The sequence below is a fragment of the Protopterus annectens genome, chromosome 13.part0 (assembly GCF_019279795.1).
Source record: "Protopterus annectens isolate FY-2018-M chromosome 13.part0, PAN1.0, whole genome shotgun sequence".
Taxonomy (NCBI): domain Eukaryota; kingdom Metazoa; phylum Chordata; order Ceratodontiformes; family Protopteridae; genus Protopterus; species Protopterus annectens.
The window spans coordinates 512,350,740-512,374,925 of record NC_056747.1 but is presented as its reverse complement, the minus strand read 5'-3'; the positions used below and the strand labels follow the sequence as shown (position 1 = coordinate 512,374,925).

The window sequence follows — 24,186 nt, the reverse complement described above, 5'->3', positions numbered from 1 at the left end:
ACAGTATCATAACAATCTTATTTATATAAATATATCTATAAAAAAACACTGAGATTTTCTCCCTGGGCCTCTGCTGAAAAGGGGTTTCAATTCCCAGTCAGACTTTCCCTGTAAACAAATGTAAATACATCAATCAATTAACTAATTAATTAATTAATTAATTAATTAATTAATTAATTAATTAATTAATTAATTCATTCATTCACTAGTTAACTCAGAACACAAGAATGAAATCAGCTAAGAAAAGACAGTGACTATTAAAATGAACTTAAAAACATATTGAGACATGAGACATTTTCACCCACTTAGCTCTATTGTTGAATGGCCTGAAACTGTCAGAAACCAGAAATAAAAAGCTTCAAAACTCTTCATCCTCAACAGAAAACAACAATTATACTTCTTATCTGCCTAAAAGCAATCACAACTGCTGCAGCTAGCCTGGCTCTAATCCTCTCATAAAATGAAAACAGGATTTAATTACAGACCACTTAAACAGCAAAATCAGGGCAGCTATTTACTGGCACTAATAAACAGAGGCTTAAAAATATTTAATATGCTTTTCACATATGTTGTATGGTCAGAAAATATAACACTGATTAAAACAAATTAATAATTATATAAGAATGGTTAAAACATAGGCAAGCTGTTAACAGTTAAAACAGAAATTGAGAATGAAAACAGTTAAGGCAGATAGGGAGTGTTAAAATGAACATAAAAACAGATAAAAGACATGAGATATGTTCAGTCACTTAGCTGTTGTTAAATGATCTGGAACTGGCAGAAACCTTTGGCCATAACAGACAATAGCAATTACGACTTCTACTTGGCTGAAAGCAAGTACAACTACTGCAAGTATCTCGGCTCTAATCCTCTCACAAAAAGAAACTTGTTATTCATACATCACATAGATTTAACTGTGCTAAGGGCTGGAGTTACAGTTCAGAATTCACTAGTGGATGCTATGGATCTGGAGTGGGTGACAGCTCATGATATGTCTGTACAGAGCACTTATCACACTCCTGTGTTGATTAGAGTAATGATGCTCATATGTATAGTTTCTAAGCTTCCTAACTACTTTGTGACAGTTTCACATGCTAATCTGGATATTGAGCTTTAAATGTACTTTTGTTATTGCAAATAGTAATAAAGTTTATGGCCTTTTAAAATTTATCCACAGCATGTTCTAGAAAGCAGGCACTGCAGATGTATATTGTAGCCTTTTTAAGAAGATAAAGAAATGTTTTTTGGCTTCTCCCATTAGGGGTTGCCACAGCAGGTCACCAGTCAGCAGATTGACTGGCAGCAGGGTGTTTACAGTGTTGAGTTGCTAGCCCGGCACCCAACCTCCACAGAAGGCAAACACACATGCACCCACTGCATGTCTTTAAAACTCACTCGACTGCAGGGAGGACATGCAGACTCCGCACAAAAGATGCCCTGGCCGAGAATCGAACCCATGAACCTCTTGCTGTGAGTGACAACACTAAAAGCTGCACCACCGTGGCTGACTCAGCCTTTTTAAGAAGATAATAAGTTACAAAAACAAAACTGTAGGACTGAAGACAGCTCTATGAATAGAACAGTGCTAACATATTTTGGAAATACGTTAAAAAGTAATTTTAGTAGTTGGAAACAAATCATCTCCACTGTTTTCAACGGAGTAGTTTTTTATCTGCAGAATAAGTAGGCAGGGACCTGGGCACTTAGGTCAACAGTTTCCTTTCCTTTGATCATCATGTGGCAACTGTTGTCAGGGAATTCTTCTACTTAGCTCAACTAGTAGCCAAAGGTATCTGTCTAGACCCGAAGATGTTATTGTCCCTTATATTCAATCCTGGCAAGCTCCGTTACAGAGTGCAATGCTCCATTTGGTAAATCTTTGGTCTTAAGAGCCTTCATTATCCAGAGATATTGAAACCCCTCTCCTTGTACTCCCTGTCTTACAGACTCCTGAGGGCTGATCTATGCCTTGCATAATTAGAGATCCAGTGACCCTTGACCTCCCACACATCAATAAAACAAACAACTCAGCTAACAACACAATCATAGACCCAAACCTTCATCACCAGATAAACAGAATACTATGGAGAGAGATTTGAAAAAAAAAATAGTGCCTCCCCTTTCTCTACAATAAACTTCTTCTACTGGTTAAACAATGCGAGTCCATGTCTTTCTTCAAATTAAACGTGGACAACTGGATGGGTGCTCTCAAATTTATCTGGGACTAACTGGCTTCTCCTTCCTTTCATTAGTCTCTCACTTTTCCCCATACTTGTATTAAGTTGTCACAGTGGTGATTGTAAACGACTCTCCTGAAACATCGGAGTGGTACCAGCAGACCAAAAATGCTGTAACAATAGTAACTTACAAAGTCTAAGCATTGGATTGGGAGGAATTTCTTCAGGCCAAGGAGAGGACTACAAGGGGACCTCAAAGAAGTTCTGGCAAAACTGTTAGGCTGCTGAGAATGGGAAGGTAGGACTTCGCTCAGGCTGAGCTGAGCAAGGGTGAAGACCTGCTAATAATTAATGGGAAAAGTGTCAGAAGTGGAAAGAATAATTCAAGGGAATTCTTTAATTGGGTGAACATGCCTGCCTGTACATTAGGAAACAGTGCCTGACATCTCCAGTGGGTTGTGTAATTAACTTATCATAACAGTGGATGTTTGAATAGATCACTGTTGCAGTAACCATTACATTTGGGATGTTATCCTGCCAAGTCTACAGTGTTTTAGGCACCTTTCTTGTATGACTTCCCTTAGGATGAGTGAACATGTCAGTACAAGCTGGACTTACAGATGTGCCAAAACTCAGAGCTTTTTTTCCCCTAGAAAAGGAGGTTACAGTCTACTGCTCTGCATGAAGCCTCATCAGAAAACAGGAAAAAAGGATGCAGATAAGAGTCTGCATACACAGGTTAGCAACAACAAATATTCTGTCCATGCAGTCAGCTTTTTAGCATTTATATCAGGGTGGAGGGAGTTTGACATTCGAACTTTCAACATGAAGAAAGTTTAGGACTATGTAGATTGGTAGGTGCATAATGCTATTCTGCCTGCTGTGTCATGCTAGGCACCTGTATGGAAGCTGTGAAAGTTGTGAGAACATTCTTGGCATAAAGTTGGGTTTGGCTGTACCAGGGCTGTGTCTTGTTACCACTCTTGTTCATGATTATCATGAACAGGATACTGATTTGCAGTCAAGGTTGAGAGGGTATCCAGTATGAGAATCTCGGGTTGGCACATGTATTGCTGTCAGACAATATTGTACTTTTGGTTTCATATGACAGTCACCTAAGACATGCAGATAAGTGATCTGTTGCTGAGTTTGAAGTGAGGTGGATGAGAATCTGTACCTCTAAATCTGGGATCATGTACATTAAAGAAGAGAGTGGACTACTTTCCTAAGGTGGAAGGGGAACATCTGCCATCAGTAAAGAATTTGAAATACCTTGGGGTCTTATACATTAAAAAAGGCAAGCAGTAGCATCAGACTGATAAGAGGATTGTGGCAGTAACAACACACTTGCAGATACTGAAATGATTTGCTGTGGTTAAGTGAGAATCGAGTGTTTGAACAAAGCTCTCAGTTTACCATTCGCTCTTCATTCTCAGCTGTGGTCACAAACAGTGGATAGTTAAGCAAAGGATGAAAGTGAGCTTATAAAGAGTGGAAATAATGTGTCCATGCAAGGTCACTGGGCTTACCTTCTCTGACAGAATGAGGAGCCTAGTGAACTTGTAGAGCCCTGGCATACAGGTAGTGCTCCAGTGGATCAATAGGAAGCAAATGAGATGGTTTACGAATCTTATGGATAGCTGCTGCTAGAGTTGCTCTGGGAACAACTCACTTGAAGGAGACACTAGGCAAGACCCAGGGTATGGTAAAGGAGTTATATCTGACATGGAAATACCTGGAATCAATGAGGGTGAATAAAAATTTGTAGATGGGGTAATAGAAGATCGATCTGCCTTTGTTAATCTGCTGCCTCTGTGTTCTTCATCAGGAAAAGCAGAATGAAAGTACAGTTGTGTAAGTAAATTTACAGTAACAATATACGTCTGAATGATCACTAGCCTTATCTATATGGGTTATATCCTGACAAGGATATAGCAGCTGGCCAGCTTCCAAAGCTACAGGGTGCCTTCCATGGTCCCAAACTGTCAAGCAGCTCAAACTGAGTGGTCTAAAACACAAGTTTTGGCACCAAGCCCTTCACAGCTTTCCTGCTAGAGAGAGGGAAACAGAGCCGTGAAAGTACATTAGGAAAAACACAACATAATAAACAGCCACACCCTGGTACAAACTCACCAATAAATAAATAAACAAAATATAAGGGGAGTGGCTACTGCAGCAGTGATAATTCAAACATCTACTGTTACAATAAGTTTACACAGCTGTACAATGTTCTTCATATTGTTGATTGCTGCAGTAGCTTTAGCTATACAAGTAGATTGCAACTGCTAACTGCATTTGGGAGGCGGAAGGAGAAGAGTGTAGGAACACCTTTAAAATGCTCCTTGCACAGCTTGATCTAAACCTAGAGAAGGAATAAATCTTTGAAAAAGTATGTACAGCAGACCAAGTTGCAGTTTCTGGAATACTTCTACAATCTAACCCTTTCTAAAAATCCACAGATTACACCATGGCCCTGGTAGAACGGGCCTTGACCTTGTCTGGAAAAACAATTGTTGTGGTGAGTATAAAAAAGGTAATAGCCTTAGACAACCATTTGGAAATAGTTGGTATTGACACAGTCTGTTTCTTCTTCTTACCTGCACAAGAAAAGAACAGCAAATCCGAATATCTGAAAGATTTAGCTCTGCCAAGATAGTACCTGAGTTGTCAATGGACATCGAAGCTATGGACTATCCTTTCTCCTCATTTTTAAGATCAGTAAAGAAAATGGAGGAATAGACAGTTTGGCTTAAAATAATGTCAGACACTACTTTAGGTATAAAAAGACAGATTAGCGTTCAGAGAAACTCTGTTTCTGCGGAAATGAAAGAGGACTGACTCACCATAAGAACTTGCAACTCAGATACTCTACTTGCAGAGGTAAGAGTAATCAGTAAAACTGTTTTCCATATTAAGTGCATCAAGTTAGCCAGATTAGCTGGTTCAAATGGAGAAAGTGTTAGCTTTTCTAATGCAACATTAACAACCTAAGATGAGGCTACTGGTTTTATCGACCTCTTAAGTAAAACATTTTGACATGAGAAAGCATTGAAAGAGGAAGATCCATGGGCAGACATGCTGAAATGGCCAACAAAAGAACTGTGATGGACAAATAAGACTCACAAAAATATTGTAAAACCAGAGAACTAGCCTTGAATGAGTGCTGGCTATGTTGTTGTTGTTGTTGTTGGCACCCACTAGAAAACCTTTTCCATTTGCTAATATATGATTTTGTAGTAGCAGGCTTTCTTGCCTCCATTAGTACCTCTTGCACATTCTCAGTAAATTGGTGCCTAAAGGAAAATAAGACCCTATAATCCAGGCAGTCAGCTGAAGTTGATTGGGGTCAGGGTGTATCAGATACTCCTGATCTTGTGTGATTAGATCAATTCTGTGAGGAAACTTGTGGTAGTTGCCTCAAGCCATTTCCAAATAAAGGGTGAACCACTGTTACCTGGGCCAGAAATGGCTTCACCACAAGGATCTTGGAGGGAATTCCTTCTGAATCTTCAAAAGTGTCCTAGACATCAGTGGACAGGGTAGAAGAACATACAGGAACATTTCTGTCAAACAAAAAGACATTTATCTTCTAGCATGAAGTCCTGTAGCAAAATCTTGTTAGCTGATTACTAGAGGAGGCAAGTGTGTTATTTTTATGTGAAGAGGCAAGTGGATCATTTTGTGGAACTCCCCACTGGTGTATCAAATCTTAGAATTTCCCTTGATCTAATATGCATACATGAGAATCTGACCTGTCCTTTTCATCTTGTCTGCCACACAATATTGCTCTGAAGGAATGAATGATACCCACAGAGTGAAATTGTGCTGGAAAGCTACATCCCAAGTGTGATGCCTGTGCCCTGGCCCAGCAATCAAGGAGCCTCAATCCTCACCACTAACACCAGAGAGGGCATCTCATATATGAGGGAAGGATAACAAATACACACAGTAAATTGCAATTTCCCTTAAAGCACAAAGAGATCAGAGTCAGTCCAGGACTGGTCACTCCCTTGCTCTCCAGGTCCCCAATAAGACTCCTCACTGGCACAGCTATAGGGTCCAGATCTCAGCTTAGTGAGCAAGCTAAAACCTCTAGCACCCTCTCTGTCCAACCAGTGCTTTGTGTCCCTGCTGAAGTAGCTGACACACACAGACACACAGACACACACACACACACACACACACACACACACACACACACTTTGAGATAAGAGTTTATACAACCACACAGACACTCCTGGGGAAGGCTGGCACAGTAATCCTCTTTGTGAGGTATTTCTGTGGCCTTTCCAGTTGTTGTAGATATCTTGTGAGAACATACCAAAAGGGGCGTTGTACTCTATAATGGGTCTAATGACTGACGAGTAGAGGGTAACAATGACCTCTTTTTTCCTGGATGAGAAAACTTTTGTGATGAGGTGTGCCACGTAGAAGGATTTCCTGACTACTGTGGCGATGTGATTATCAAAGGAGAGACTACTGTCCACCTGTGTCCCAAGGTCTCTTATCACACTTTCAATGTTAAGTTTACTACCGCCTATGTGGTAGTTCATGGGTACAGAGTTTTTACCAAAGGGGATGACAATGCACTTTTTAGCATTGAGCTTCAGGCCATGGCTTTGACACCAGGCATCTGTCTCAGTGAGGCTTTTTTGTAGGATGTCCACATCGTTAGGAGTTTTGATTATGGCTCCTAGTTTGCAGTCATCTGTGAACTTCATTAGCCAAAGACCTTCTGTGTTAGTCTGTACTTCACAGAAGTAGATACCAAACAGTAGAGGACCAAGGACTGATCCTTTGGTACTCCACTTGTCACTGTTCTGAAGTCGGATTTGGAATCTGCTACTTCCACAGTGTGGGTTTTGTCAGTGAGCCAGTTGGCAACCCATCTTGTGACATAGGGATTTATACCTAGTTTAGTGAGCTTATCTATAATTCCAGAGTGGGGGGTGCTGTTGAAAGCCTTGGCAAGATCTAGATAGGCTGTCTGAACCACCTTACCCTCGTCTATGGCTTTGGTGACTGCTTCAAAGAAATCTATCAGGTTTAAGAGACATGATCTGCCTTTTACAAACCCGGACTGGGTGGGGTCCAGAGTTTGGACACTACCGATGTCTTTGTTTATAAGTTCTATGATGATACATTCCATGGCCTTGCAGACCAGGCTCGTCAGGCTAATGGGGCGGTAGTTTCTGGGGTCCATGGTGGATCCCCTTTGTGGAGTGGGAAAATCGTCACTGTGCACCATTCAGTGGGCACAAAGCCTGAGGTGAGGCTATGACTGAATATGGTACCTAGGTGGGGTGGCAGTTCATTCTGTAGTCCATGTAGAACGCAGCCTGGGATGTTGTCTGGTTCCATGGATGCTGTGTTCTTGGCTTGTGGCAGTCTGTGCTGCCCACCATGGGTTCCTTTAGATCCATGAGCAGTACTGGTGGTCCCCTTCCTGTGCAGGGTTGCCCTGCTTGCCAGGTATAGGTCTCCCTTCTTCCCCAACTCATCTGAAGTAGCGCATTGTCTATCAGCTAACCAGATCCTCATCCTCAGGCAAAGTTCTAAGGGCTTGTTCCCTCACCAAAAGGTCTGCCAGCCCTTCAAAAGGGGTGACCTTACATCCACTCACCCACCTATGGAAACAGTGCTCAATTCAGCAACATATTCACACACACTTTCATCTGCCATGCGTCTATGCTCACAAAACTTTTTTTCTATACGCTTCAGGTGTTAGCTTAAAAAACTATAATAGACAATTTTTTACAGCTGTATAATCAAAACATGCAACATCAGACATTTTAGATAATACAGTTACAGCTTTACAATGGAATAAGGGGGTCAGGAACAGTATCCAGAGCCCTTGGTCAACTTCATACTGTTTACATACCCTCTCAAACATATGAATGAAACTATCAAAATTATCCCCATCTTTAAACTGCAGAAGAAATTTACTGACCTTTTGTGCTTCTGGGGTCCAGTTACCCCCTTCACCATTACCTCCATGACTCTGGAGAAGACTCAGCATTTCCTTCTTATGCTGCCTCTGCTTCTCTTTTTCCTCAGCTTCTATGCATAGCAGTTTCTCATTCTCCTCACTCTTTAGATGCCTCAGTCTCTCAGCTGCTTCTAATTTCACAAGCCTGGCCTCCAACTCAAGTCTCTTTAGCTCCAGCTGGATTTTTAAGTCCACTGCAGAAAGGTTGAGCTGTCCAATCTCCAAGGGTATTGTATCTCCACTGCCAGTCTGATTGTCCACCTGGTTGCTGTTTTCTGATGCAGCTGTAACCAAGGCTGCAATCAGGTCCGTCTTACTCAGGTTTACATGCACCAGTCCCCTAGCCTGGCACATCTCCACCAGCTGACTCATTGTCAGCTTTCCATACTCCTCTGCTGATACGCTGCCTGCTCACCCTGACTAACTAAACTAACAAAAGAAATAAAACAACTGTGATCTGTAGTCTGAGTATTCACTGTGTGGCTGTTTTAGAGTACAAAACACCTTCAAAGCTCACTGTACACAAGCTACAGGATTCACTCTACCCACACCACTACAAGCCAATTAGTATTCACCAACTAATTACTATGTGATGTGGATATCCCACCGTTGCCAAACAATTAATATGTGACGTCAGTGCCCTGGCCCAGCAATCAAGGAGCCTCAATCCTCACCACTAACACCAGAGAGGGTGTCTCATATATGAGGAAAGGATAACAAATACATACAGTAAAGTGCAATTTCCCTTAAGAGCACACAGAGATCACAGTCAGTCCGGGGCTGGTTGTTCCCTTGCTCTCCAGGTCCCCAATAAGACTCCCCACTGGCACAGCTATAGGGTCCAGATCTCAGCATAGTGGGCAAGCTAAAACCTCTAGCACCCTCTCTGTCCAACCAGTGCTTTGTGTCCCTGCCCAAGTAGCTGACACAAACACACACACATGCACTTTGAGATAAGAGTTTATACAACCACACAGACACTCCTGGGGAAGGCTGGCACAGTTTCTCCAGCTGCGCCCCTTTCTCTCAGACTATACGGTAGTTCCACTTGCCACCACCCACTAATACTTATCAGCTACTCAAAGGCCCTTAAAAGGTGTCCAGTTATTACTGTGCAATATTATTATCCAATTGGCAGTTGTTACTAAACAGTCAAAGCTTATTTAGAGTGACTTGGACAGTAAACCCTATAAATATGCAATGTATTCTAGAGCTTAAATTATTGCTACACAAAACAGCCACAGTTAAAAGGGTTTAAAAATATTTAATAATAAATAATTAAAAACGCAAGACAATACTTTCTACTACACAGTGCTAGTCAAGAGTTCAGAGATCACAGAGATACTTAAAATAATTCAGTAGTACAGTTCTGACACAGAAAAACACTTAGTCTAATCTTTCTAGTTTCTAGCTATTTCTAAAAGAAAACACAAGTCTAAGATAACTTACATATGAGCAAGACAGTGCTGTGAGTTGGATGATCAAGACAAAAATGTGTAATGCTTTCTGATTCTCTCTGTTTAAATTGATATTGGAGTTTTGATTCCCATTACATCATTTTTTACACTTTCCTGGTGTTTCCAGGCTGACGGAAACTGCATTTACATTCTTTTACACCTAGGCAGAAACCAGAGCAATAAAGGACATTCCACATGTAAATTCTGGTCATTAACTTTAGCCTTAAAATAATAGTCAGGAAGCCTTCATATAGCCCTGCCAGAGCTGAATTGTAAACATCAAAAACAGTCATGAAATCATTTTAATTTCAAAGGACAGACAAGAAATGCTTGACAGCTTTCTTTACAGCAGAGGGCAATGTTGCTACATTGTTTGAAGTTCAACCATTCACAGCATATTCTTTCATTTAAGAAAACAAGCCTGTATTTCAATATTCATATTTACAAAGGACAGAATTATGTACCAAATTCCATTTGACTAGGCTGGCAGCCTTCACCAATCTCTACCAGTCTTCACACCAAGCTAACACGATTTATGTGAAAAAGGAGTACGACCTGGTTCGCCCCTGCTTGAAAATGTACCACATGACTGTGGTATTGTCTGACACAACTTGAAGAGGTCCTAATGTCCAAAGATGATTCAGACAGTTGAGTGCCTTGATCAGGGTAAGAATCTCTTTGACATTTATGTGCTTGCATCTGTAATAGGTCTCTCACACACCTTGCACTATTGAGTGCCTTGATCAGGGCAAACCTCTACATGTGCTTGCATCTGTCTTGGGTGCCCCACACATTGCACACCATTATTTCTCCTGAAACTGCTTTCCATGCAAAGTCTGAGCCATTTGTGATGACTGACTGCCCTGCAATAGGGAGGAATAAAAGGAGACCTGAATTTAGGGAGATTTGAGGTTTCCACCAAGTAATTATTCTATTAACAAATGCCAGCACTAGGATTTGAAAAGACAAGAGATGCTGATACTGGGTTCAATGAGACTACAGTATCACTGTATCTTTCTCATGTGGAATCTTGCCAGGGTTTTCACGAGAATCACAAATGTCCCAAGATGCAAAATCCTGAAGTATTCCATCTCAGTGACAAAATTCTGAGTCAAAACCTTAGAAATAGATCTAGATATAGGTCTATTATTTCCTACGGTAGAAAAGTGCTTTGAACTGAAGTGTCCAGGATGACAACCCAGGGGCACAACCCTGTGTGAAGGAGTCAATAAGGACTTTTGAATGTTCTCTTGGAATCTCAACTTGTGTAAGAGATCTCTCACCCAAGTGGGAGATTCCTGACATTTTGAAAAAGACTCTGCAAAGGTCTAGAAGTCATCTAAAACAGGAAAAAAAGGAAAATGGGTATTCTGGAGCCTGCAACGAGCTATAACTGCAGGCAGACACTTAGTGAGCACTCTTGGTGCAATGGATAGTCCAAAGAGTAAAGCAGGAAACTGATAAAGTGATCCAGACAGGCAAATATTAAGAAATGCCTGACGTCTGGATGAAAATGAATGAGAAGATAAACATCTTTTAAATTCAGTGTTACCAGGAAGCATGAATGAGGAAAATGAGATAACAGATTGTAAATTGATATCCTTTTGAAGTTAGGCACTATCACAAACAAGTCTAAGAAGAAAGATCCAGAACTGGTCTCTAAGCATCTTCTTTATTTGGCACTAAAACATCCTGGAACAAAATATTTCACAACTTGGGAAGGAGGAACTGGTTCTATCATTCCCTGGAACAGCATGTAATGGAGGACAGGTGGAAATAAGAGTCTGGTCTGGTGGACAAGGAATAACCAGCTGGCAGGGAAGAATTTCCTACAACTGCAATCTGTAGTCTTGATGATTGATTTCCAAACCCATTTGTCTGAAGCTATCTGTTGCCAAAGAGAAAAATGGAGATTCAGACTTTCTGAAAGGGGAAAGGGACTGCCAGGGTGTGTGTGTGGGGGGGACAATGACAAAATCCCTTAAATAGTCAAACTGACTATAGTTGGACTGAGGATTCCTGAATTCTGTTTTTTTTTTTTTTTGGAACTCCCTTGCCATTATGCCAAAATTTGATGAGGGTTAGAGAATCACTTAAAAATTAGAAAAAAGGAGGGCAGAAAGTCCCTGATTTAACTTAACCCTTTCACCACACTTTTTATTCACCTCTGTAGCAGAGGAACCAAAAAGTAACTCTATATCTCCAAGAGAAAATAAAATCTCATTATTCACATTCTCTTGGGAGGTTCTGAGAATGTAGCCAAGCAAACCACCTCAAAACAGTACCAGAGGCAATATCTCTGGAAGAATTATCAAAGGAGTCACAGACACACTGTAACTAGAGATCAGTGCCTAGTACAACAGAAGAAACCAAATAACATACAGCATATATTTCCTCATAAGAAGAAACTGCAAACCAAACATTCCTCATACTTTCACAATTACAGTAGTCAGAATAAACATTAACATCAGAGCCTGACAATTCAAAATTTTGAAAATCAAAATTGCAGAAGGATACACTATTTTCCTGTACCCTTCAATAATCTCACCACCCTTCTCAGAATGAGAAGAGTAGGACTTAACCAACTGTTTTGCACCATTAGGAATAACTAAAGCTACAGCTCCTGAGTTGGGTCTTGGAAGAGTGTATAAAAAAAATTAAAAAGTCTAAGGAATTTTATACATTCTATCTGCCTTTTAAGGGGCAGCAGGCTGGATATCACGAAATATAGAGGCAGAGACACACATATCCTTCAATGCTGATAGAACTGGAGAAAATTGTAAAGGTTCACAAAATTCCTTCTGTAACAGCTCATAAAATTTTCTGAAGGACTGAAAAATCTCAGTGCACTCCCAATGAAAATACTGGCATGTTCTGGAGAAAGTCTCACAGCTAGAGGAACCCCAAAGGGAGATTCAGAAACTGAGCTCTCCTCTGAGTCTGAATCAGAAAACTGAGGAGAAAATCTATATCTTTCCCTTTGTCTTCCTATCCAGATAAATAATCTTCAATCTCTTCATGAAAAGAGGTATTCTTCTTTTACTAGAAAGCAATAAATAAAGAGTAAAAGACCGGAAAAACCCTGAGCCAGACCCAGTAAACTACTCCAAAGGAAATCTGAGGAGGAGCAGATACAAGTTTAGTTTTCTGTTTCTTTTCTGACAGAAAAAAAATTGGGGTAACAGTGTTATAAATGACAGCAGTAGCATCCTCAAAGATGGGCACAACATTCTGACAAAACTACCTTATTCCCTCTCCCAGGACCAACAAGAGTGGCTCTCTTTTGCCCATTGAGGGGACCCCCAAACAGGTGCAAAGGAAATGGCTAGCCCCTAGTCCACAGTGGCTGTAAGTGCTACATCAGAGGAATCCAGGGTAAAAGATGAATAGTCTGAGATACAACAAATGTCCAAAGCAGAGTCACTCACCTGCGGCCGAGGCAAATTGCTAGCCTGCTGTGATGGGAAAAGCTGTTGGTTTAATTTTTTTTTGTGTAGCTGGAAGAAAGACCAACCTAAGGACTGACTGTTTATTCCATGGTCAAGCCAATAATAATGCCCCTTGCCCAGGGAAAATATGCAGCAAACACAAGTAAAGATTTAAAAGTCGTTTTTTTTGCATAAAAACCCAGTTAAAGACACTTTAAAACACTTGCTAGCCCTCAAAAGTAAAATAAATACACTGTCTCCACTGAAGAAATGTTTTTAAATACTTTTAACAACTTTAACCGAAAGGAAAGAAGAGCACTCATGTTTAAAAGTACAATACAGTCTCATTACATTCCGTTAAAACACAAACTCCTAGCTTTAGAATAACTTTTCTGAACCGGGAAGTATTAATAATCAAGAAACATAATTGAGTGAAAGGTTTTTTTTCTCCAATGAGAACTTATCTTCCCAGCAAATGAACAGCACAAGCGGATAGTCTATCCTCTGAGGCCGCAGAGGAGTGTACTCTTCAGAGGCAGTAAAGTTCTGGAAGGGCTTGGTGCCCAAGCTTCTCTTTTACTCAGTTCAGCTCGAGGTGCCTGGCACTTTGGGTGTGTGGAAGGTGCCCTGAAGCTTCAAAGCTGTCTGTCTGTTATATCCATGGCAGGATATAACCGATATAGCTAAGGTTACTGCAACAGTGATCAATATGATGAACAAAGTGAAGTGACACAATACAAGACAGTGCTGACATGTTGACCATTTCCTTACACTTTTTCATACAGAAATGTATCATAAGGTATCTAGGTCAGCTGGCTACAGAATGACTGCATATGTGCCATATGAATGCAAAATATTTTTGAAATGGCATTTTCATAACTCAATAAATATATTTATGTGGTAGGGGCAAAGTCAACTGCAGCTCTATGCAAATTACTATGCCTCTGTACCACCCTACTTTAAATACACTACTCCAATGTCACTGAACGTCTGAGTAGGGGAGATTTCTTCTTGCAATCTCATTTAAAGAAATGGAGCTTTACCCAATTGTGAATTATTGCACAACTGTCCATACTGCAAATTGACTACTCCTGACCATTATATCAAGCTCCAGAGTGCACTACTGTTTAGTGTAACTTCTGTCTGAACAAACGCAGTTTAGGAACAGTTATGTATTGCAAGGCTAGCACTAATAGGCTAGTTCTCTTAATTAAGGACTGCAGCAAAATACCTTTGTCACTCTCCAGTTCACAGGAATAAGGAACCGGCAGGTTGTTCCTACTTTTAATTCTTTCAATTTGCTGGCTCCATGAACATGAAGAAACTATTTAAAAAGTACTTTGTGTTTTAATGCTTCAGGTTTAAATACATGCCCTAAGATTAGCTGTGTAAAGGAGCGAAGACTTGCCTGAACTCGGCACTTTTTCAACATTTCACTGGCTATTAGTAGCTTGTTCAGTCTGCCTCATATTACCTTTAGCTGCTTCCTTCACGCAGAGATTTTATATAGTTAAAGCACAGGTTTATATCTATACACACACACACACACACACACACACACACACACACACACACAAAAATCTACAAAGACAGGCAATCACCTAAGATGGGAAAGTACATTAAAGTGAGTGTTGTTTTAAAGATGAAATTCTAACAAGCAATGCATGTCAGAACACACTTCTGTAACCCTTTGAATTTGTTTTTGCCAAGAATGTCCCATTTCAGATAAATAGATCACATCAAATAAGTTTTCAGTGAGGGGAAACACATTCTAAACTTCAAAGACACATCATTTACACAAAAAAGCTTCACATCCTTCCTTCATTTCAGCTACATCTAAATAACCGGCAATGACAATGAACCATATAAGTATGTACACCAAGCTTGCTCTAGTCCACTTCCATTTTTAGGATGACGAACTGTGGTTTATTAATCGTATTACTACAGAGACCAGCATGCATTTCCTGCCACTATTGATTTCCAAAACAGTTTACTACAACATCTTACCATCTGATGCCAGCTTGCTACTTTCCTGTGTTCACCAACAGATCTTAATAAATGATGTTATTCCTGCATATAATTTGTACGACAAAATAGTGGAGGAGATGTCTTTAAAAGCAGATGCACCTCCACATCAGCTAGTTCAACCTGACCTGTGACTAAATCACACTTCAAGGCACCAATGAACCCCTTTTCCCTTTCAGTTATAAAAAAAGCAGTGCTGAATTCACTTTCACATGGGTGTTACTGTTGCACAGAATTCACAAGTTTGGAAGTGATGCAAGCAGCTGTTGCAGCTAACTGATGCTGGGTGCTCACTATTCGACTGCCTGCTCCAAGTATTCAGTACATGTGACAAAGGTCTAAGCTATGGACAAGATTTCTGCTGAAGCCAGGGTCATGATATTTTTTCTAAAAATGTACAATCAAGCGGTCAGCTTGATCGGACAATGTATGCAGCAGATAAATGTATTAAGGTCACAAAAATGTTGCTTTCCTTAGGCATACATTATAAAATGCCATTCCTGATGGCAAAGGAAAGAGTCCTACTACTAGATAAAACATATAACATAGTGGGCAGCACAATATCAGAATAGTATATGAACCTACAATATCTTTCTTGCTGAGATAAACTGGTCTGCATATTCTGGCTACTTAAGCTCAGCGAAACTAGTGTTACAGGCTAGACTATGTGTAACATATGGAGTTTGGGCTACCTTTAGCACTGGAGCTACTACTTCTGACTAACAATTTTCAGTTACCAGAAAAATTTAGTTGTAGTCAAAATGGCTTGCATGTGCCAGCAAAGAATTTGGGCTATGTGCTTCAGCTAAACACATACTAACATACAAGCTAGCAAAATTTTTTTACAATTAATTACAACTTATTACTGCCAGACTGACAGCTCATCAACCAATGGTACAGAAGTCACAGCCTCCTTACTGCAATTCGTCCACCTCTCTAATGAGTTACAAGGCCTTTTACATCAACTGTATGGATATGTCAGGATTTTCTTTGGGAAATAAGGCCATTGTACATCAGGAAAGTATCCCATTCAGTGTTTCCTTACCTGGAAGACTAGATAGGGTCTCTAAAGCGAGGAGGTTCTTTGGCTAACCATTCACTGGTCTTTTGTACTCTGCCAAACTCATGTTTTTTCAAATGTTTTGATAAAGGAAGTAGAAGCATGCAGTAATGTGGACAACACTGTGTTAAAATCCTTGTAACTGCCTACCTATCAGTATAAAACTACACACTAATCCTACATCTAAGATTCGCTCTATCTAGATAAAAGTGGTAACCAAAGCAGCCTTATCAGCATTCAGTCTTTTTCTTTCTGGCCTGTCTTGATTTCTCAGGTCTGTTCCTAAATATGGGTCATTAATGATACATGGCTACTCCAGTGTAGGTGGTTTTGTAAAAAGTAATCAAAGAAAGAATTGGTTTCACTGGAACTAGTAGCCTAGACTTTATACTCCAAGCAGAGTTCTCCCAAGTAGAGCTGCTGTCACTAAAACTGTGCCTCTGTGCTTGCAGCATTTGGCTTCCTCTTTATTCTTCTTTTATATCTGTATAGGGAAGACCAGTCATCTTCATGTGACGACTGATTTAAGGGCTAAAGCATTCTTGGCCTAGATCTCCACAGTATGACTATTCTCAAATTAGTGATATGGATGTGCTGAGGCCAAATTAAGAGGCACCAAAGAGGTGATAGATATATTACAGACTGACACAGTCTGATCTCTAATTACCAGCAATAAATGTCCAGTCCAGAATATAACAGCTTTAGTGTAATATCAGTATCAGGTTTGGAAAAGACAGTATCTAGTTCTGTGAGAAAGACGTATGCAGGACGCCTGCAAATCAGAGGCAGAAAATGTCTGAACATGGGGTACAAAAAGGAAAACTTTCATCCTCATCTCAGACATAGCTCATGACTCAGTTGGGTACTGTTTTATTTTTTTAACTAGAATATGCCAGTAAACTACTAAAGTTGAGCATCTCTTTCACAGGGATGATATGCAGATCATAAGAAATTATATGACTGTTTAAGTTTCAGTTTAGAAAAGGGGTGATGAGATTCAAAACTGTCTCCAGCTTCATAACTCAGTACCTGACTCATTATGCAAGTCTGATCTCAGGCTAATCACTAGACTGAACTCATCCCACAACACACAGATCCTTATCATCAGGGACCGAGAATGCTTTCTTTGCTTGAGGTTAGACATGCAGGAACTTTTAATTCTTGGTCATAAACATAAAGGATTTTTACTTGGGTTACAGAGATGGCAACTTTAGTCTCATGCTATATGTGGTAAATTCACTTTCAGGTTAAAAACTAGAAGGTTTGTATCCATGGCAGAGACAAGGAATGTTTGGTTTCAAGTTACAGGTGTCAAAACTGCAGTCTTAAATTAAAATGGGATGCAATTTAGTCTTAGATTAGATATTTATTTTAATAAGGGGTTAGAAATAAAGACCCTGGTCTCTATTTACTTCCAGGCAGTAGAAATTTCCTTCAGAGGTTAAGACTGAAATTAACTGGCAATGGGCCAGAAACAAGAAGGAATCTGAAACAAGATTTTGAGACACAAAAAGTCTGACCTCTGTTTACAGATGAAACCACAATCTTACCATGTTACCAATATAAAGACTACAGAGTGACAAAAGAAAGAATGATATTAGACCAACCAATTCTGATGATAAAGACATGCAAGTTATATGAGTGGGAAGAATATGAAAAATGTGTGGATAGAACAAAGTATGGATTCATTTTAAGCTACAGAGCCATTTTGGATGCATTCAGAAGGGAATACAGACTCATGAAAGGACAGCAAATCTATTATCTCAGGATATACAGCAAAACTTTACTTTCAAAAAGAGCTTGATCCCAGATTGATGTAGGAATAATTCTGATCATAGGCAGCACCTAAAACTAACAGTCTGGGAGAAGTCAGGATTTCTTTGCACAAGAGCAGTTTATAAATCTAAACAAGGGAAAGGTGTTTGACCCAAACAGGGGAAGGCGTAACAAGTGAAATAAATGGAGTAAAGGTAATGGATCACAGGTCAGATTACCTCCAAGTTGAGCTTCATCTTAGCAGTAGAAGCCGCACAGCTATCTCAATTCACATAAGTTTAAGATAAAATGATAGATAATTAGGGTAAATTCTGTTACTGGACATTTCAGTATGTAATTCAACAAGTCATACAGAGAATCGAAAATGACATGAACTTCAACAGAGATATTACAGTCTATAACAAGGCTGGAAAAGAACATTACGAAATTCTGAAAAAAAAGCACTAGAAAGACACAAAGAAACATCTAATACTTAAGAAAGAAAAGTGTGACTTTTATAAGCATAATCATGACAAGCAGTAAAAGATATATTCAAGATAGTATTTCACGTCTTATCATTTTAAACCCTAAATGTTGAAAGTTTAAAGTATTGATTTACACAGTGCACTAAACAGCATGACGCATATTTTATGATGGGGTGATCCTCTGTACTCCCAAAACACCCTTAATTTATTAGAGGTAGCATGTACTTGGAAAAATGAGAATATTCAAGTGTTCCAAATTCTCTGTATTTATACGACCTCAGAGTTGCTATAATTAAGTAAAGGGTTGAGGGGGCAAAGTTCTCCACATGGCAGGTCTGTAAAAACATTACAGGAACTTGTTATATTCATAAGGTTTACTTTTCTTTTACTGAAACTACAACTTCTGTCATAGAGTCAAAGACCACTTTCTATAGATGAGCAGACTTTAAAATGCTCTGTATGAGAAGGTGAAACATGAAACAGAGTAGCTCAAAGTTATCTAATAGTTTCCGGAGCCAAACAAGATAAAATCAATACATACAGTTCCACCTCAAATCAATGGTAAGAAGGACAGTATTTTTGGAAATGAGTAATTACAGTTAAGTTTGCAAACAACTTTAAAAAATTTGCACACACATTAAGACAGTCAAAGAAAAATTTCACCCTTCAGATGAGACGTTAAACTAAGGTTCCATCTGTTTGAGCTGGTGGTAGCTCAAGTGGATTTAAAAGATCCCATGGCACCGATCAAAAAAAAACTTAAGGTCCCCAATGCCATGGCTAAATTTCCCTTAACAACATAAATACTACTTTGGGTCTCCAATGAAAAGAGGCCAGTAGTTATGAAAGATTTTTTTTTCTCTTGAAGGAAACATATTTGGCAACAATGGAAAAGCACTAGCTGACTACGGATCCTTAAAATTTGCACCCATATCGTTGATTTCCTACATCTTTGCTGATGGTCTTGGTGCCTTAAGCTTTGAAAGGTGGTCAGCTGTAGTATCCTGTGCAGGAAATAATCCACAGTTAAGACTTCTACACACACACACACACACACACACACACACACACACAACAAGCTCAGTTCAGTCTTTAAAGTAATCAGTCACTTAGAAAGGGTTTAGAAATCGATACTTCTTTATCATAAAATAAAAGATAATAAAGTGCATAACATCCACTGATAACACGAGCAATCAATGTACAATACTACCAAACCATGTATTACTGACACCAGCAGACAAGGCTTTAATAATAAAGAACAAGGAACAACCACCACAATACAAAATTCAATCAATATATTCATATAATCTCAATTCAAGCCTATAAACTTAAACCAATAAAACCTGGATATTCCTGCTCATGATACAACTGCTGTTTCTCCATGCTTCTCAGCAATGTCTACCATTAGCAATAACTTTCTGTTTAACTGAGATAAAATGCATACTAGAAACTGTACGGATCCTTAGCTCTACCATTCTCATTTGTTCTTTTTTCACGTTGGGGATGTCAATCCTTCACCCCTCCTTCACTTATAACTCCACAGTCATACAACTGGAACCAAAGGGAAACACTGCTAAAGTGCTACAGTCCACTAGCTTCAAGGTTACAGGTTTATGGCTGTCTCAATCTAAGTTGAACACAGCAGAACTTTAGGAACCATGAGACTGATGGGTAATAACAACCTCATTTAGCTGTCAGCAGGCTGTACATTTGATGGAATGCAGGGCAGCAGTATATATTCTATCATGAATGTAATATTGTCATATATACATTAATTTCAGTTAGTTTAGCCTTTTATAAAAATGACACAGGTGTAAAAGCAATAAAGTGCATGCTTAGCAGTTCAAACACTACAGTACATTAATTCCCACATAAATAAATGTTTGGAATTCAACTTGAAGCCCCCATGAAAGAAAGATGTCATGCAGTATAATAAAGTATTGCCCTGCGTGCCCCACTGACAGTCTATAATTTGCCAGACAAGATCTAACTACACCAATAATTTTAAAATAAAAAAGAATAACTAATACAGTTTCCTGACAACATACATTCATGACTAAGCCAATAGTATGTTAACATCAGATGTCCAAACACCCACTTAGAGATGTAGATTCATGACATGATTTACTGTAGGTATGGCAGTCTAGTTTCCACCTAGAAACGTATTGAGTGTCGTGAATGGTTCACAGTATAAGCATGAGACTGCACAAGTTGAACATAAATCAAAAGGAAACCCAGTAAGTGAAGGTTCATGCCTGCTATATAAACTCACTTATTCATCTGTTTCCCACTGGTCCAGAAGTAGTACTGTTGTTTTTTTTATGGGAATCCAATCTGAAGTTTAAATGAACACAGTGTTACCTGTTAGTTGATTTGTGGGATGATTTAGTGAGCAGATGTACTTCCATGCACTGGGAAGTTGTTCTCCTATTAAACCAGACTTAGTTGTATTGAATCTGTCCCATCCTGTAGGTTTTATTTCTATGCTATAAAAGCATAATCTGTGTGTGTTGCCACTAGTGTGAGCAAACAAAACACCCATCACATTTACTCTCTATCTCCATGGATCTACTCTGCTGAACCAAACATATTGAACTGTAATGATTTATGATACCTCCATATCTACAGGAGTAACGGTTTATTACACCCTCAGTCCAGGCAAATGTGTTATATGCTGTCCTATCTTAAACATACCACACTAAGTTATAAACCATAAAATGCAACCATTAACTTTATAATACTTCACTACTGATGTGTGTTGGGGGTTACATTTACATAAGGCAACATACTGTGGATTACATTCATTACACTGGCTAATGCCACTGTCATACTTCATTAAGTGATATCCCAGAAAATATTTAAAGAATAAAGGGGATAAATTCAAACTGTGAAAGGGGGGGTGCAGTCAAATGTGTTCTTTAAAGCCCTGAAACCATAGATGAACTCTGGTGTATTTAAAGATTTCATGTGAAACTCAATGAACCATACATTTGCAAAACAGTTGCTAGCAGAACACTGACACACATGCTCAACAGTGAAAAGTGTGAACTGCAAATGGTGATATACAATGAAAACAGCACAAAACTTTAATTTGGTAAAACAATTTTAATGAATTTTTTGCAGGGGGCTTTGTCCCCTGCATAGCTGAGCATGCTCATCTTGCATATACTAACTTCAAGATGATTTTAACTTGCATTTAGGGGAATTCTCTATGACACTATAATCTTGGAATTAGTACATAATAAAAGATACCCACACTTGTGTGTTCACATTTTTCAGCTTTCGTTCTTTTTTCCCCTGTCCATAGGGTATGACTTGCAAAATGAAAGTCATTCGAGTGTTCTGATCTGAAGGGAATTTGCCCAGCACAGAATATTATGTAAAAGTGCAAATAATGACCAAACTGCAAAATGCTGAAAACTCTAAGGAGACAGGCTTTTCAGTGTCACGACTACCTCAATGCAATAGGAAGTGATGTTTGACACCTTCAGTAAAAGCACGCAGCCACTACTTTGAGTAATATAACACAGACAGCAAAAACACATTAGTAAATAAACTAGAGCATATACCTATTTACATCACAGGTTACACCTAATACAGAGAATTTAGTTTATGCATTACACTGCATAATACTTCAGAGTTTGCACTCATTACAATACACAATAGCCTAACATAACATAATACAGAATGGCAATGAAATATGCCACTAATTATGTAAATAAGGAACACATTGCAACACTTATTTTTCCATTGTAGCCAGCCATACTTGTACAGATTTGACACCTAATCTTTGCCTATGAAATTCAGTACTCTAATAAAAATCTATCCCTCACAAAAATTCTGAAAGGGTATACCACTGAAAGAGAACTAAGACATACAGGACATGTTTATTAAAGTACATCGCAATATAACAACTTTGTCGAAGACAAGACATGACACAAATATTTCCTGTAATTTAGAATTCACTACATCAATCTATTAGGGTTACTAATTAAGTCAACTTATTTGTGGCTTCTTAAAGATAATGGTGCAAGAGCAGATGGATTTGATCTTGTTACCGCTCATGTCCTTTTACCCCAGTAACTAAAACCTGACACCACCATAACTACGCCATTATTGCATGTGGCTGAAACTAAGCTCATGTCCTGCTTCTCCAACTGACAATACCTATTCAAACTACACTAGTACAGGAGTTTTCCTTTACTAATATTCTCTGTTCTGTACTACATATTTCTCTGTATTCTTCCATAGTATACAACTTATCTACAAGTTATCAAAACTGAAACATCTACTTCTGCTTTCACTTTGTAAATGCCTCTTTCAGCTGCTTAAATTTCCCCATCTTACATAACGGCTCCACTCCTGTTGACCTTCAGTTTGACTGTGTTCAAAGCTGCAGTTTTTAAATCCTGCTGTTTACTAAATTTTGAAATGAAATGCTTTGGGCTATTTAATGCTGTTATTAACTCTTACTACTGATCATTTCAAGAAGGCTATGCTGCTATCAGTGATTGCTCTGGGAATTATGTGGCTCCTGACAAGAAAGGCTGGCTTCTGTAAAACAGTTTGACATTTCTCATAAAATTTTCAAGGAAAAACATCTACGAAATATCTGTAGCCTATGTCCTAATTTCAGCGAGAGAGGAGCTTGAACTTTAATAAAAAAAATGCAGCCACATTTTAAATTAATTTTAAATACTGAACATCTCAAATTTCTACAAAAGGACAGTTTCTAAATAGTTTGTTTGTGTCTTTCGGCTTTTCCCAGTTAGGGGTCGCCACAGCGGAACTTTGGTCCGCTAATGATTGGCAGTAGATTTTTACGTGCTGCCTTACCGGACCTAATGCACAACCTTCAACGAAGGAACGCCCATTCACGCATGTCGCCACACAGAAGACGCTCTAACTGAGAATCGAACGGGCAACGTCTAACTGTGAGGCGACAACGCTACCGCAGCACTACTACCGCAGTTACACAGTTTCTAAATAGTATACATGTTATTTCTAAATAGTAAACATGTTAAATTTTCTATAACATTACAATCTTTTAAGCCTGATTTCATAAAACCACTATGTGTTTATGTCTGTTTAGCTTTTTTTATTTGTTAACCTGAGCAAAACTGGTAACTAGACTCTTATTTTAATGTCAGTGTTTTAGAAAAGCTTTGGTTCATCGGTTTTAATGGCCACACTGACATTAATTTGACAGTATCTAAAAGACCAGTATCCGTACATTGGTTTTCGTGCTAATGTTCATGCTAAGGCACATGTGTACTCAACCTTATATAACACTAATGACAAGGACAAATAGATACAACATTTTGAACAAGTGGATGTAATTTTGGACTAATCAAACCTACTTTACTGTAAAATGTAAATGCTATATATATAAATTCATATATGCACACACACACACACACACACACACACACACACACACACACACACACACACACATTTATTTATACATACATATGTATGTGTTGATCTAAATAGATCTAAACAGAAAAAAATTGACATGAAAAATGTTGACTTAAAATAATCAAAAAAAAAAAAACATCAACAGCATTATTTGCAAGCACCAATACAGAACCTTGGAGCATGCAAATAAAAAATATGCTGCCAAATTGACTGTTTGGGGTTTACAATGAGCAACTGCTATAACACCAGGTGTGATGATAGGAGGTACTGTCAGCCATGCCAGAAGAAGTAGGGTAGTGGATGTATAACTTATGCCAACATAGCTAGCTGGAATTTTATTAATAATTATATGTCATTTGTATATCAAAGTGATTTGTACAGATGCTTAT

General features: G+C 38.9%; 1 protein-coding gene across 1 annotated transcript in view; it reads right to left on the bottom strand.

Moving 5' to 3' along the window:
- VPS37D (VPS37D subunit of ESCRT-I) overlaps positions 1-24,186 on the bottom strand; it is a 343,590-nt gene that overhangs the window by 230,137 nt on the left and 89,267 nt on the right. The window lies entirely within an intron of this gene.